Here is a 17,759-nt window from a genome sequence, read left to right as displayed (position 1 = left end):
TTCTGCTTTCCAAGTCCATGGGTATGTGTGAAGATAATAAAGATAATTCTTCTCTAAGATAAAGTACGTTTTAAAGATGTTCTATGAGAGACTCAGTTCATTGGACAAAGACACAGAATCAAGTGATTACTCAACTGAATTAGTACATAATGACCTCAATACCCACATAGAGATGTTGAGTGGGGAACTTTGCTTTTTTACTAATTTCTTTCTTTTTCTTTTAAATAGCTTCCAACACATTTTAGTTGTTCAATGACAATTAGGGAGGGCATGGAAGTTTGCACCTTGACTCTAAGCCCTGTGGTGGTTTCTGTCTTATCATCAACCTCAGAGCTCTTTGCAGAGAGAAAAGAAGAGGGTTGGTACCCAGTGTTTTCTAGAACTGTGATTAATGGTGTACCTTCATCTATCATCTCACCACCTTAAACCCACAACCTGACTTTAAGTGCACTCTACAAGCACACACCCAATGCTGCATTTCTGCAAATTTCACCAAAAAAAGACTACACTTCTCTTCTAATTACCATCACAACAGCTCCCATTATGGTTTGACCCTAGTAATTTAGTTATATTTATGCTGCTACAATGCACCAAATAGATAATAATGAATACTGATGCAGCCTAGGGTTGAAGCAAACTGTAATTACACAGGCTTAATGAAGTTACCAGAAAAGGCAGTATGTAAAAAACATACTTAGATTAAGCAAAGAAAAAAATGAATATTTCACATTCCTAAAGCTTTGCTTTATACTTGGAAATTCCTGGACACCTGGGCATGTGCTATTCTCTGAGAAGACTCCTTGATTTCTGGTCTGTGATTTCTGGACTTACACCATCACATTCTGAGCTTTCTTCTTTCATTTCCCACTGCCTAACTGTATTTGACAAATCGAGACAAACAGTTGCATGACTTACAGAGTAAATCAAATGAGACACTTATTTGGCAATCTCATTTTGTCCTAAGTGTGCTGAATTAAAATTTAAAATCAGGAGTTTGGTCAAGATGTTGGCAACCAGATCCATCAAATGAGGCAGAGCTCATGGCTGGAGCTCCTGAGAATAGCAGGTAACAAAGTTACTGGACTTGTAAATTAAAGTCATAGCCAGTTAGCATCTCAGGATGAATGAACTTGAGCCAGAAATTGCTTTTGTGAAAGTTGAAGTTTAATAAGTAGTGTATGGCAGGAAGAAGCAAAGGGGTGGTGGTGAGGTTATCATATATTACACAATAGAGGTGCTCTGTTGGAAAGATTTGGGAATCAATGAGACAGGACTAAAGAATCTTACATTCCCTAGCGTTCAGAGACCATTTTCAGTTCATTGAATAATGAGATATGAAACAGAAAAAAAAGACATACATCTGTCTTAATATTTCATATTTTTACAATTATTGTGGTACTTTTCCTCTTTTCATTTGTCCCTGAGGGAAAAGTAAGAAGAAATGTGGTTTCCATGGATAGGGTATGACTTTGAGAAGTGGGAGAAGGAGATCCCGTGGGCTTCATATTCTTCATCCTGTGCTTATCTATCCTAATCTCCTGTAAACCTGAAGAATAGTCATTCTTTTATCTCATAAATTACTTCCACAGTTATCAGTTTTTAAGAAGGATGGCATCCTTAATATAGAGTCAAATCCTCACAATAAAAATTCTCCTAATGGCATAGAGGTCATGTTAAATTATGTGCGGCTACTCAGGTTCAGTTGGCTGAAATTCCAAAAGGCCCTTCTAAAGAGATTTCTCTCATTCTCCTCGTTGTTGAATAGTTCTCAACTATTCCATTCCCCAGTAGGCCCACATTCCTACTTTAAGTGCATATCTGGGTAGCAGATTAAGAGAAAAAGGATAGAGGCAATGTTTAAACTTGCCAAAGGATTATTTTTTTAATTTGACTGTCCCCGCCCCCAACTATGTCTCTTCATCAGTTCATAACTAGAAATAAATCTTGGCCAAATGCATTTTTATGCTTCCTGATGTATTTCATATCCACATCATTCACTCTCTGTTATCTCTACTACTTTGATCCATCAACTGCCCCTTTCTCTGTACCAGGTGAGCTAGCTTTTTAGCTGTAGAGGGATCCAGCTGTTCATCTGGGAGTCATTTGAGTCCCCAGTATTGAAGTGGAGCTGCTGTATTTTGCTTCACCTGCTATACTTTTTTTTTTCTGTCTTTGTAATTGGATTTCCTGATGAGAGTGAAGCTGCAGTAGGGACAGATGTTCTTAAAATTAAAAAAGAAAAAAAATTAAGGACCAGAGAAAGCATATAAATATAGGGGTGATTTGCATTGTTAAAAATGAAGTTTCTGTGCTTCGGATTTCATACATATTTTTTATTAAAATAAAATGAACCTGGATTTCAACAAAACTTCACTTTCTTGCAGACAGGAGAGATGTGGGCATGAGGGAGAAGTGCCCATTATCCCTGGTAGGTACTCCCTGCAGCTAGTCCCAAGAATATCAGGGACTCTTCAGGAAAGTATCCCTGCTGAACCAAATCAAGGAGTTACAACAAAGAGAAGTTTGTGACCAGACAGAGTTGGGAAATGTATGTTCTTTCTTTGTTTCAAATATTTTGACTCTGGCTCAAATACATTTGCCCTTAGTCAGATTCTGATTGCTATGCCATAAATAAAATAAAATAGAGTAAAATAGAGTAAAGTAAAAAAATGAAATAAAACAAAAGTCTCCTTGTGATCTCCTAATCACAAAATCATTTCTCAATTATTAATCTTCCTCACCTATACACATTGGTTGCATCCATCAGTTGTATCATGAAGTTGGCTTAAAACTGAGGATACATCTTGTCTTTCACTACACATGATGGATTCCAGATGTTCGGATTAAATAATGGTGTTCCCTTGTAGACATAACGGACCATAGCAGCAAAGTAACTAGGCAAAATGAGCAAACCAGGCACTGCAAATGATCTTAATTATTTCAACTATGAGAGAACAGAAAAGCACTGGGTAATACAACAAACAGCCCTTTGAAAGAGCAAACAAAAAGTCCTGGTAATTTACATTTAAGTCAAACCTGCTCCCTGCAAAGCATAATGTATGTGGAATAATTCAGGAAGAAATCTAGCACCATACCATTTTCATAATTGGTATTCTATGCCAAGTCTCCAGTAGCAAGTAGCATATAAATCATAATGCTAATATTGGTATGCTTTTCAATTTTTTAAAATGATGTCCTTATAGTCAAAGTATTACTGCTGAAAATATGAATGTGTTTTTATATCATTCAAGATGTCTCTTGTGCTTCCAGCATTTGAAAAGGCAGTTACAAATGCCACAACTGAGGTGGGTCAGATTTATACTGCATGCAGATGTATATAGATGTATGGAATCAAATCTGTATCTTTAATTTCTACTTTCCATGATTAAAAGACAGTACAGCTGATATTCTACTTGGCATAAAATTACCCAAATGCAGTCTTCCAGGCCTTGGAAATGGAGCTAAATTGTAGTTCATGTCAATGCTGGACCAAAAGGTGAATTCTGCCCTAGCAATCTTTTGTGGTTCTGTACTACGCTGTAAATTAATCTGTCCGAACCATTGACACTCTTCCACGAAGCACAGGTGGCAGTCTCCTTTCATGCACACCAAAGAGAGTGAGATAAAATAAATTGTGCTGCCATTAAAAACATGCCAAAATAATATTTTTCCCATCTGCTAAGCCCAGCCTCTGTGGTAAGTGAACTAACAGGTTTCCACGCTCATACTTGATGAACAGACACCACAAGCAATTAATTACCATTAACACGGACAGGAGTCAATTGGATTTCTCTCTTTTAGACATTAATCAAAGCCAAAAACAGAACATGCACCTTGTATAACACTCAGACTTGTGGGTCTTCAGATGTGGCTGCTCTAAAACCCATTTCTGTCTACATATTTGCAACAAAGTTGGTCTGCTCAACAGTCCTATCAAGAGGGACTCTATGTCCTGGGTGCCATACTGCCAAAGCCATGGCCAGCAGACCCATCTCAGCTTGGCCTCCCTCATTTTCCTGAAACGCACACTACAAACAAGGACAATCCAAGGTTAAAGTCTATTTTTGCAAATAACTAGTTAAAAATACACTTTACAGGTTCCTTCCCATTAAAAATGTATGCCAGACAAATATGTATGTTTTAAAATGTTGTTCTGGGGAGTATTAGAAAGTCCACCAAAAGATGAATTTTGGCATTAAGACACTATTAATTATCTTTACTTTCATCTTTACTAATTATCTTTAATTTCATACTAAGGGTATCATAGTTTCGTCAATACTTACGGTACTATTAAACTTTTATTAAAAATAATCTAAAAAAAATTAATTAAATAAATAAATAAATAAATAAATAAATGGACCAAAAAAAAAAAAAAAAAAAAAAAGAAAGAAACACTTTTATAGAAATAGTTGGTCTAGGGGCAGCTCCATTGGCACAGCGGTTTAGCGCCGCCTGCAGCCCAGGGCCTGATCCTGGAGACCCGGGATCAAGTCCCACATCAGGCTCCCTGCATGGAGACTGCTTCTTCCTCTGCCTGTGTCTCTGCCTCTCTCTCTGTGTCTCTCATGAATAAATAAATAAAATCTTTAAAAAAAAAAAAGAAATAGTTGGTCTATGGTTCAAAAACAAGTTTGAATAAATGGAAAAATTAGAAAATAGGAAATCTAGCGAAGTATCCTTCAAAAAACCTCAGGCCAGGAGAATATAGCTAGTAAATTATTTTCAGACTTCCAACATAGAGATAATTCTTTTTTTCATACAATTTATTTTTTATATTTTAGAGAGAGAGAGAGCAAGCAAGAGAGAGAGTGGAGAGTGAGGGGCAGAAAGAGAGAGATAGAGAGAGAAGAGACTCTAAAGTGGACTCCCTTCTGAATGTGGACAGGAGGCTTGATCTCATGACTCTGAGATCATGACCTGAGCCAAAATCAAGAGTCAGACACTTAACTGACAGAGTCACCAAGCTGCTCCAATAACTCTTCTATTTATTTATTTTTTTTTCCAAAAAAACAGAGAGGGAGGTAAAGCATAAGGGACTCAACTGTAGGAAATAAACTGAGGGTTGCTGGAGAGGAGATGGGTAGGAGGGCGGGATAATTAGGTGATGCACTTTGAGGAGGGCACTTGAACTAATCAGCAATTGATGAAGCAGTAAATTCTACCTCTGAAACTAATAATACAGTATATGCTAATGAAATTGAACTTACATAAAAAAATTTAAAAACACACTCAGAGATAAATAAATTAATTTCTAAAGTTCTTTTTAGAAATCCAGCATGACAGTGAGGTTTCATGACTTCTAAACTGGAAAGAGATCAATATTAGAATATTGGAGACTGTAGATAAAAATTAATGAATTGATTCCTTTATTTATAGTTCTTCATTTTTAGTTGAGTCTCAGTGGGTAAACCTAGGTGAAGGAGTGGGGAAAAGTAGGCTCAATAACACAGTAATGGAAAAAAGGAATAAATAGCAGAGATGTGACATGTGATTATAGTTTACAAATAACATGTCTATGGGTCATTAAAAAGAGAGAGAGAAGTCTCTTGTTCTGATAAGGTATTGTGTCCTGGTGTTGTTCTGGTAATGCTGACAGGCTGACAGACACTTCTGGGAGGCCAGATGATGGCAGAAAGAGGGCTCTAGGTGTTATTTCCCCTTCTCTCCCTTCCCCATCCCTTCCCTTCCCTTTCCTCTGTTTCCTCTCCCTCACTCCATCCTTCTATGCTCTCCATCTTTCCTTTCCTAAACTGCTTCTTGGATGCTAATAGTTATAATTAACCCTGTAACTAGAACAATCTCTACCTGATTGCTTATGCCCAACTCTTCTTGTTGAACGGATGTCAGAAGGGGATGCATCTTGAGTGGAGGCTCAACCCAGAAGAATCACTAAAGACAGATCTTCAATAGTTATTCATTTAAAAAAAAATTCATGATAGACACACAGAAAGAGACAAAGACATAGGCAGAGGGAGAAGCAGGCTCCCCACAGGGACCCTGATGTGGGACTCAATCCCAGGACTCTGGGATCACGCCCTGAGCCGATGGCAGATGCTCAACCACTGAACCACCCAGGTGTTCCAGATCTTCAATAGTTATTCAAATAATTTAACTGAATCCTGTCTGTATCTGTCTTCATCTATCTTTCTCTCATCTATCTATCTATCTATCTATCTATCTATCTATCTATCTATTTCCATTTAAATCCATTCTATTTTAGTTACTCCCATCAGCATCTGTGGCAGATAGTATTTTCCAAAGATGGCTACAATAATATCTCTGCTGCCACATGTTCTTCATATTCTTCTAGAACCTTGCCATTTCCCCATCAAGAGATGAAGTCTAATTCTCTTCCCTTTATTCTGTGACTTCCTGTTAACCAATAGAATATGGCAGAAGTAACAGTGCGTGACTTCTAGTGCTACATCATAAAAGGTGTTACAGCTAGGATACTTTCTTTTGGAAACCACATAAGAACCCTGACTATCCTGAGATTGCTATGCTGAAGAGGCCATACGTGGCCTCAGCTGAATCTCAGTCAACCATCATAACCAACTGCAAGCCAGGTGAGAGAATCTTCTTGAACATTTAACCCAGTTGAGCCTAAAGATAAATAACCGCAGCTCCAAGTGGTATCTACCGTAACCATATGTGAGACCCTAAGCTAGAACTACCTAGCAGATGCTTTCCTAAATATCTTACTCATACAATTATGAGCATGTTTTAAGTCACAAAGTTTTGAGTTAATTTGTTTGTTAGCAATAGTAACTGGAACAGTCTTCAACATTTCAAGGAATGACTTCTAATTAAAGCTTGTTGGAATGAAGCACACACAACTTTAGGGACAAGATTATACAGAGGAAGTTAAATGTCATTGTATTTTATAGGAGAAACGTTTGGAGTCATACACTTTTCTAAAAGCATCTTCTTCAGTGTCAAAGGCACTGAGGCATGACAGCCGTATTTCCTGTTTTCAGTTCCTCTGGTGTCTGGTATTCTCATGGAGAAAACATTGAGTTTCCTACCCTACAATATTCCTTATCCAGTCTGATTAATATATTCTGGTGTCCATTCAAGACACTCTTACTTCTATATAAACTGGCCACATTGATCTCTGGGGGAAAAAACAAGGGAAGGAAGGAGATGGAAGTTCAAGAAATAGAGGTGAAGAATTTGAATGATATTTGAGAATGTCTCAGTTTTCACTTTAAGAAACTATCAAAAAGAACTATTGTTGACTATTTTATATTATCTTGCACATTTGTATAATAAACACCTACATAGAAATAAAATTACTGTGGGTTTTCTAAATGTACAATTTACTGTTAAGATTTTGTTTTAAGTAATATTAATATATTAACCAAATTCATATTTTCTTAGCAAATAATTTGGAGTAGCTTTACTCTGTTATTGAATATATAGAATTTCTGTGTATACTTTTTTTTCACTTTTCAACCAATTGTCTTAGTATATGGTCTTAAGCTCAGGAAAATAATCGCATTAACCTTTTAGTCTGTTATTTTATTAGCTATAAGCTGTGAAGTAATCTATGATTCAGCTTGCTTATACTGCTCTGCCCTTGTTGGGGGATGATCTAGCTGATGACAATCTGGCAGATTTATGTCCAGGGAGAATCAGTCCCACCCTGTGTGGGTGTTGGCTTGAATGGCTCTAGTCCCCATGGGGCAAAGAGGTCTTGTCACCTCAACAAGCAAGGAGGGCAAGTTGGAGCCAGCTAACATCCGTCAGGAACTCCACAGCCAAAGGCATGATCTGAAAGGAAGAACTGAGTTCACTGTCAACTATACTAAATTGAAAGGGAAAAATAATATAAGTTAGGTCATCTACTTGGTCCCAATCATAAGGAGAAAATTGCTAGCTGTAAAATAGCACTAGTAATTTATCTTTTAATTGGGAAGCCACTTCAGCATATTTATGCTAATAAATATACTATAGCCGTTAGTTACTATAGTGAGAAGAGTATGCATATTATTCTGCTTTGGCAATACAAGTGAAGTAAAAATTGCATTTAGCCATTGAATGCTTTGATGGAGTCTTTATAAGGGAAGTGCCTAGAGCCAGATGATCCAGAGTCTAAAGCAGATCCTCAGTTATCTTAAACACACACACAGTCTCTCTCTCTCTCTTTTTAACTAGAAAAGGAAAGACCTTTTTTTTTTTAATTTTTATTTATTCATGATAGGCACACAGTGAGAGAGAGACGCAGAGACACAGGCAGAGGGAGAAGCAGGCTCCATGCACCGGGAGCCTGACGTGGGATTCGATCCCGGATCTCCAGGATGGCGCCCTGGGCTAAAGGCAGGTGCCAAACCGCTGCACCACCCAGGGATCCCGAAAAGGAAAGACTTTTAAGGAGGTTTCTATATACAAGATTCTGAATCCTAAAAAAAAAAAAAAAAAAAAAAAGAGGCTTTAATTAAAAAAAGATTTTGAATCCTGAAGAACATCTTCATTTATTTAGAATGCTTTAGAATTTATAGGGCACTAACTTTCAAGTTAAACAGCCGTTTTTTAGGTTGGAGTCTTATGTGCCCTTAACCTAGCAAACTTGCAGGCGAAAGGAAGGTACTGTTTTGTACAGCAAACATCTCTTGCAAAACAGTACCTTTTTGAGTTTAATGTAAATGATTTGGAAGCATAAAGATTTAATTTCATATTAGTTGGAGGGGATTATGAATACTTAGGCTTTAATCAAAACCCTGGTAATTGGAAAACAAGGTGGGTATATTTAAGAAAACCAAAATTGATGTTGGAGTCACATGCTTTCAGACAAATGCACTTATGATGCATAGTATAAAATTGCAAAATCCTTGGTGTTTATTTTTATAATTGGATTTACCTTGAGATCAGAGTGGACAGCTAATGTTGGGTTTGATAAGTTATGGCTTAGAGTGTAATAATGTTTAGGCTTAAGGTGTCTTATGGAGATTCTGAAATGCTATGTACCTTTAAATTTGGAAGAGTTAAAAATAATTTATTTCAATACCACCAACAATGATGAATGGATAGATAGATAAATAGATACGTAGGATAGATATATAGATGATAGATAGATAGAATATATAGATAGATATAGATAGAATATATATAATATATATTATTAATAATATATAATATAATAATTATATATATGTGTATATATATACATATATGTTTGAAAGACAAGAGGTCCTTAATGTCAGTGAAGGCCCAGTTAACTAGCTAAAGTAAGGAGGCCCTGCCCTGCAGGAGGACTATATTTGCATGGACAGGTCAGATCTGAGTCACCATTTTGGGGTTGCTGGCAGGCTGATGAAGTCAACCCAGCTTTGTGCTCTAAATAGAGCAATATCTGGGTCAAAATCCGGGCTCTGCCTACGTAAAGAGGAAAACAGGCATGGGCAGTTCAAGTAGTGAGCAGAGGTGTAGTCTGAGCTCAAACCCATAGCTCTCAACAAGAGTAGGCACATTTTAGCTTAGGGTTGGCATGAAAAATAGAAGCAACTAGTTTTCTTGCAGACAGTGTAGCAAAATCATTCCTGCAGCTTCTAAAAACTTGGGGACACATTTTAATTTATGCAGCAACTCCTAAATTTTCTGATCTTGGCTAGGATGGCTGGAAGGTTCTTGAAAATTTTGTGGTAGGTCATCTAGGCATTGCTTTTTAATGTACACATAAATGGTTGAGGATTTTGTTAAAATAATGTTTCTGATTCAGTAGGTGTTGGGTGGGGCCCAAGTATTTACATTTCTAGTAAGTTCCTGAGTGAAGCTGATGCTCCTGCCCATGAATAGAGAGACCAGCCATTCTGGCTATATAGGACGTTTATTATAGATATTATATTATCTGGTGATAATATAATCACATGCGTAGGGTTACCAGATTTAGCATACAAAAATACAGGATACCCTGTTAAATTAGAATTTCAGGTAAGCAACAAATAATATTTTAGCATAAGTATTTGAAACAAATAAAATATTTGGGACATATTTGTTCTAAAAAATTATTTCTTGCTTATCTGAAATTCACAATTACCTTAGCATTATCCACTTTGTTTGGCAATCCTACACGGAGACTATTTTGAAATGTCAATCACTGCTGAAGTTCTTGCTTTAGATATTCTTACTTAATTGGTCCAAGGTGCAGCCTGGGCATATGGACTTAACAAAATACCCTAAATGACTCTAATGTTCAGTCATGGTTGAGAGTTACTGATTAAAAACTCCCCTTCTTATTAATCAGATGAGAAAACTGAAACTTAAGGAGTTGTGTAGTCTGGCCATACAGAATAGAATGGGGTTTAAAGTTTAGAGTTTCAGGAACTTTTTGCCTTATATTCCCTCCATCTTGTATAGAAAGCATATTGCTCTCTTAGAAGCTTAAACAACAGCCTCACCTGGAAGCTTCATTTGTGCCTAGGTCCCTGAGGTTGAGGAGGTTGTCTTCCCTCATTTGAGTTCTCCCTTTAAGCCCCTGCAGGCCTCATCCCAGGTAAGCATTCAGAATGCATTTTGAGATCTGTCTACTATGAATCTTAATTCATTGATACTTTAAAATTCATTTATTCTCATTCTTAACCTCACAACTGGGAAATTTAAAAAACAATGGTGTCTGGGTGCCACTCCCAGAGATTGTGATTTAATTGATTTGGGATGCAGCCTAAATTGGAATTTTTGGAAAGCTCCCTGTGTGATTCTAATGTGCATATGGAGATGAACAGTACTGTTCTATCAGAGCCTTTACAGGCAGTGGACCTGGGGCCTGTGACTCTGAAGTTGTCTGTAAGTGGTGGGTCCAGCTGAGCCCATCACAGATGTGTGTAAATCAGCAACTTCAAAGGCTGGAAATACTGAGCTTGACTGCAGGGTAAACCTGGAATGCCTCATATGTTATTCTTTCAAGACTTGTCAAAGCATCTGAACCCGTTCTAATTAAAAAATACATAGTTTCTTTAGATTCCAACATCTTAAAATACCTATAGGAGCCTTGTATGTATTTCCACTGGCCCTGGGATATCCTGTTTCTCTGATGGAATGCAGAATAAATAGTTATTTTAGAAAAATAATTTAAAAAATAGGTAGGGAATGGGAAGGGGAGAGAAAGCCAGCATTTGCTCAATCTGAGCTTTCTAACTAGCAGTTTCAAGGTCCTAGAAATACCTCTCTATCCCTAATCCTTCCCTGTGATCTTGTACTTTTCCTACTCCTCAGAAGAAAGTGGACCAAGTTCCTAATTTAGAAATAGCTGCATATCAGGCCTTACATGAAGAAGGAAGATTTCTTAGGTGAAGTATTTGGCAAGAATTAGGACAATAAACAGTAAGACCATGAGCTTCCTTCCTGCTTTCTCCTTTAAGAATTGAAATGCACTCAGAGCAAGCCATGGATGAATCACAACTATTTAAGACGGACAAATGAGGGTCTTCTGAAGTCTTGAAATTCTGGAGCATTATTTCATACACTTGTAAAGATCATCCATGGCTTTTCTATAGGAAAACAGTCTTCCTACCATCAGGGAGTGGTGAATATTTAGAGTGCTTCTTACTTAGTCTGATCCCATTATATTAAACTACCCGATTACACCTGTATAAGCTTGGTGAATGTACTTAGGTTTAGATGACTGGATCACATGATTAGAAGTTCACCAACTTGTCCTACCCAGATTTCCCAACTCCTAATCTAATTGTTCTTCATAACTAAGATAGACTACTTACTACCCATGATTTCATTGCATTGTTCTGGTTTAAGTATTTAAATCAGATGGACTTTGATTCTATTCCTTCTATGTTAAATTGAGAGAAATCTAGGCCACATAGAAAGAGTTATTGACTCAGTACAAGGCAAGAGCAATCTCCCCCACCCCTACTCCTGTCAGCCTCAACCCACCTGCAGGTCCTTAGAACCATCCTATAAAGCTAGAAAGTATAGAGACTCCACAATGGTTTGTTCAAAAGTGTCGTAGTTTTTACTGAATTATGATCTGTGCTTTGTAAATCTAAAGAAAAAAGCAAAAAGGAAAGATGTCATATTTATTAAGTGGAGCATCTCCTTAAATTGCTATTTGTCAGAAAGCTATATTGAGATATTAATTTGCGTTGTGATCTCTTTTATTTTTCTTTCCTCTCTTCCGATTTCAAGTACTTCTTTGTCTCCAAGGTGGTCGGTATGACAGAATTAAAATAGATGTTATCTTTGGACTACCTGGATTCTAAGCTTGACTCCCAGACAAGTATGGGTATGAGGTGACCAGTAAAGAAGCTAAGACCAGTGAAAAATTTACTGTATTGTATCCAAGAGGATGGAATGCAAGCTTGGGTTGTGCCTCCTAGAATTTGCAAAACCTGAATTTGGGCCGGACAGCTTTCAGTTTGGAACCAGTGCTTATCAATAGGATTTGCAGACTCAGACAAGAAGTAGGGTTGTAAGTTTTGGTCCATATAGGACACTCAATAAAATTTGAATTTCAAGTAAACATTGAATTGCTTTTTAGTCTAAGTACATCAGTGCAATATTTGTCACATATTTATGCTAGATGTTACTCATTTTTATCTGAAATTCAAAATTAGTAGGTGCCCTGCATTTAATCTTGCAAGCCTAGCAAGGGAGGGATTTCATTACTGATTATGATGAACTGACAGGGACATTCCCTGGCTTCTGTTTACCAGACAGCACACAAGCCTTCTGGGTTCTTGGGTAACACTAGGTGAAAGGAAGGGCTCTCCTTTAATGACTAGGATATATTCTCTACCAGCTGGACCAGATGAAGTGTCAGGTCAAGGTTTAATTGATTTGACTTTATTTTTATGTATTTATTTCTTAAAGATGTATTTATTTATTCATGAGAGACACACACACAGAGAAGCAGAGACATAGGCAGAGGGAGAAGCAGGTTCCTCGCAGGGAGCCCAATGTGGGACTCAATTCTGGATCCTGGGATCATGCCTTGAGCCGAAGGCAGACACTCAACCACTGAGCCACACAGGCATTCCTGGTTTTATTTTTTTTTAAGGTTTTATTTATTTGATAGAGAGAGCTAGAAAAAGAGAGGATGAGCAGGCAGAGGGGAGAGACTCCCTATTGAATAGGGAGCCCTACATGAGGCTCGATCCCAGGATCCTGGGATCATGACCTGAACAAAGGCAGATGCTTAACCTTCTGAGCCACCTAGGTGTCCCCAATTTAGTTGATTTTAAAGAAAAATATTTTAAAATGGCATTTCTTGCACATTGAAGTCTGATTGTAGATACATACTTAATATAAATATAATCCCTGTTTATTGTAGACATGTTTCCTAGGGGATATGAGGCAGGGTATTTGTTCACTTTCCTGTAGAGAAACAAGGAGGTAGAGAGAGAGAATTCTGAAGGTTTGCTTTTATTTTTCCTCAACATGACAAGAGGTCATTGGTTATGGTCTAAAAAGAGATTGAGAGACTCCTGGTGCCATGTTTCTAAAAGAGATAATGCCTACTGTCACCAGAATGCTGTTGATTTCATTGGAAAGTAGGCTTTATAATACTTCTCAAAGAATGAATGGTGGATTTTGTCTTACAAAGTGTATCATGTCATGTAAGTATATGGCAAATGCATTAAAATCTGGATGACCAGGTTTTTGGGAAGAGCCAAACACTGTTTAGATTCTGAGGGAAATGGCTTACCCTTTCCATATGTGTCTACCCATATAGGGTAAAGAGCTAACACAAGATATTTATGAATGTGACCCACTAAGCCAACTATGGCTTACACTTTCATTTGCAAGAGAGCAAGGGAACAATATTGGATGAGCCATTTGTTCCTGGGATGGAACACAGCTAATGGGTCTGTTGAGTTGGGGAGGAACTACATCCTGGGACAGGAAGTGAAGAGGCATCCTGTTCAGGTCAACTTAAAGGTGAAATCGAGGCAAACAGATTATAATGTTTCAAGAATCAGTTCAGGCCAGACAAGAGGATTAACATTCCTTCCCTGAATGACATGATGCCAAAAGCTTTTTTGTTTTATTTATATATATATATATATATATATATATATATATATATATATATTTTTTTTTTTTTTTTTAGATGAGCAACAGCCTTCAGATCCTGTGTTTAAAAGCCTGATCCAGACCCGAGTCATTGGCACCACTCCCTAACTCCTCTCTACTGCAGGTGTGCTACAGGTCTCCTTCCAGCTCTCGCTGAACCCTGCCCCCTTTGCCTATCTCCCACCTGACAATTGTAAAATTCAAGAAGATCCTCTCAGGGTGGTATAGCTTCAGGCATATGAATTCCTTCCGGGCTCTTTGAGCTTGGAAGCAGTTTAAAGGTAGGAAGGTTTGAAAAGTGAATGAATTCCCAAGGATAAACATGTTTCAAAGGAACCTTGAATGAGGGACTTTGTTTTTACAGTTTTTTTTTTTTAATGACGTTTGCTTACTTAATGTAGTAACTCCTTGAACATATTGCCTCGTATGATATAATTTATTTACATAATTCTGGATTGGAAAATTATAAGCAAATCCAAAGAAAACTTTAAGAAAGAAGAAAACTTAGTTTTGTGAGGATTTTAGAATGAAATATATATATATGTATGTATGTGTGTATATATTCATACATCATGTATGATGGCCGTGTGTAAGGCCATATTTCTGGTAACTGATAGTGTTTAAAACAAGTGATTGTTGACCTGGGAAGTGATTGCCTCTCTCCAGAGGGTTACTTTGGGCTCTTTATTATTTTTTTTTTAAGATTTTATTTATTTATTCTTGATAGACACAGAGAGCGAGAGAGGCAGAGACACAGGCAGAGGCAGAAGCAGGCTCCATACAGGGAACCTGATGCGGGATTCAATCCCGGGACTCCAGAATCATACCCTGGGCGGAAGGCAGGTGCCAAACCGTTGAGCCACCCAGGTGTCCCAACTTTAGGCTCTTAAAATGCTACTTGAATTGACCCTAAAGCATAGAGTCCACTAATTATGTGAAAGAAAGCATGTTTCAATCAAAAGAGTTAATGTCAAACATACTAATTTAAGAAGAGTAATTCACAGATGACTTTTCTCTAATAAATAAATTCCCTTTTTCCTAAAAGTCCAACAAAAATACATACTACATATATATATTTCATCTTAAAATCCTCACAAAAACAAGTTTTGTTTTTGTGTTTTTGTATGTGTATATGTGTGTATTATATATATACACATACATGTATATATACAGGTATAGGTTATATACATATATAGAGAGATTTAGACACAGATATTTGGGAAAGTGAGCTTAAATAAATTTAGATCATGAGCTAATTTCCAGCCTGTTTTAATTTATGCCAAATTGTTTCCAATGGGATTCAAAAGAAGATGGTGCTTTGTAATCTAATCCAAGTTTTTGCTTTTGTGAGCATTCAGCTTTTGCTACATTGACATATTATAAAATGGAGGAAGACATTTAAGAACTGAACAGGAGAGTTGGCAACTCCCATAGCAGAATCCTAGTAAAAAAGGTAAAGAAAAGAGTTTACCTTCTGTGCCTCCTGGAAAGAGAAATTCCTTCTAATAGTGTGGAGAGATGAAAAATAGGAGAAAGGAGTCTCTCTTTCTAGAAGAGTGACCATAACTTGTTCATTTTCTAAAAATTTTTTTTGTCACCTAAAATAGGTTGTAAGCCCCTTCATTTTATTTATCCGCTTGTTTATTCCCTAACAATCTCCCTACAGTGAGACTGTTTTTTTCCTAAATCTTGAACTTTGGAAATTTAAGTAGTGGGACTGGGGATAAAAGAAATACAGGAAAGGTGGGGGTGGCACTTTTCAATTATAAAAGCAGTGGAGCACATTATCTGAAATGCCGAGGCCGATAACACAGCCAGACTGAAGATTTTGGTTGTCTAAAGAATGTGCTTTACCAGTTATGTTGCTGAAATAATTCACATTGTTAGAGAGAAAGCCAGAAGGATCAGTATAGACATTCTACCATCCAGGTTTATCCTGGATTTTTAAATAAAATATTCTTTTTTAAAATCATTATCTCACGACTGACAGACATATCCCTAGGTAACAGGAGCCTAAGGATAATTGCAGATGAGAAAGTATTCTGTTTAGGATGCTGAAATTTTTCTTATTGAGAAATCTGGAGGGGAGGGGCCAGTGCTTTAGCCAGCCATCATTAGAGTAAGGATGGGACATTCAAAGTGCAATATAAAAAAAGGAAGTGACTCTAAAAAAAAATTATTTATTTACTTGAAAGAGAGAGGGGTGGAGTGGGAGGAGAGCCTAGAGGGAGAGGGCAGAGGAAAAGAGAGAATCTCAAGCAGACTCCCTGCTGGACAGGGAGCCTAATGTGGGTCTGAGATGTCCTGAGATGACCTGAGCCAAAATCACGAGTTGGAAGCTTAACCAACTAACTGAGCCACCCTGATATCCCTAAAAAAGAGGTGACTTTCAAATCAAGTTACTGGCTATGTTGATTTTTCCAAACCCCTTGAAGAAGCTTAGCTTGGATGAGGTCTTGTTTATTTATTTTTTTTCTATATTTTGATTTTCCTTTCATTGTAATTCTAACTGAATTAAGTTACATCTAAGGCACCTGAGTGGCTCATTGTTTGAGTGTCTGCCTTTGGCTCAGGTTGTGATCCCTGGATCCTGGGATCAAGTCCCGCCTCAGGCTCTCTGCAGGAAGCTTGCTTCTCCCTCTGCCTGTGTCTCTGCCTCGCTCTCTCTCTCTGTGTCTCTCATGAGTGAATAAATAAAATCCAAAAAAAGAAAGTCACACCTAGATCCCAGGGCAATTGTTTTAATCATTGTCTATTCATTGGACATAGAAAAAGATTTTAATGAGACACCTAGAAATTACCTGTTCCAGATTTGATTTTTTAAAAAAAAATATTAAAAAAAAAAAGAATCATACATTGACTTTGTTTACAGTTTAATTTGGAGGAGATAATATCACTAAAACACTCTAGAAGCCTCTGGAGTTACAAAGGGTTACCTGGGAGTCTCTGTCTAGAGGTGGAACATCTACTGATAACCTCTTGCTTCAATAATTTTTTCCAAAGTTTCATTTCCCATGTCAGAATTCTCACCTGGATTCTGTCTACAATAAACATCTCATATACACAAAAATAGTTGGTAGCATTTCTGATTCTGATATTGGAGTAAGAATGACAATAAAAGTAATGAAAGCAGATTAATAATTAAGATAGTATTTATGAGAGTTCTTTCTTATATGAATCCAGCCTTTCTAGATATCCAGTAATATGAGAGTGTTAGTCACCAGAAATTATCTACTGAATGTCTTTTTGGGGTTGTGGGTAGTGGAAGTCATGAGAAAGTGTAAAGAACTAGATTTACCATAAGATATTGTGCATTTCCTTCTAAGCATATTAAAGAATAGATTCATGTTACTGCTGAATTTCTAGCTGTCCTAGAGTATCCCAGCCTGAGTAGCACACATATTCTTGCTGGAATAAGAGTATCATGTAGGAAATTCAAAGAAAATGTTGAGAAAGAAAAGCACTAGAGCTGCTGAGAGATACAAAAATTGTAGAAAAAGATTAGCTGGATTCTTTCAGAAGTGCTCTTGTAGGTGGCAAAAAGGTAAACCCTTTAATAATCTTGTAGGGGAACAAGTACTTTTAAATTACATTTAACTAATATCCTATGTTTCTATAAATGAGATCATAAGGTTAGGCTGAACCATTTGGCATACCCTGATTATTTGGGTTACACAGACATTGTATAAGCCCACATGGAATGTGAGTTTTGTAAAAATAAGTTTTATCTTTTC

The 17,759-nt window shown here is 37.1% G+C and overlaps 2 long non-coding RNA genes across 10 annotated transcripts in view; one reads left to right on the top strand and one right to left on the bottom strand.

The window, feature by feature from the left end:
* Window positions 1-17,759, bottom strand: part of LOC144297973 (uncharacterized) — a 296,926-nt gene that overhangs the window by 74,732 nt on the left and 204,435 nt on the right. The gene's annotated exons all lie outside the window — the stretch shown is intronic.
* LOC144297975 (uncharacterized) overlaps window positions 6,457-17,759 on the top strand; it is a 207,614-nt gene continuing 196,311 nt past the window's right edge. For all 3 annotated transcript variants that reach the window (XR_013364939.1, XR_013364938.1, XR_013364940.1), the window contains exons 1-3: window positions 6,457-6,566; window positions 10,421-10,492; window positions 14,063-14,149. This is a non-coding gene — a long non-coding RNA (uncharacterized LOC144297975). The remainder of the gene's footprint in view (window positions 6,567-10,420; window positions 10,493-14,062; window positions 14,150-17,759) is intronic.

The sequence above is a fragment of the Canis aureus genome, chromosome 26 (assembly GCF_053574225.1).
Source record: "Canis aureus isolate CA01 chromosome 26, VMU_Caureus_v.1.0, whole genome shotgun sequence".
NCBI classification, from domain to species: Eukaryota; Metazoa; Chordata; class Mammalia; order Carnivora; family Canidae; genus Canis; species Canis aureus.
The sequence above is the reverse complement of the archived record's forward strand: the minus strand, read 5'-3'. Positions and strand labels throughout refer to the sequence as shown.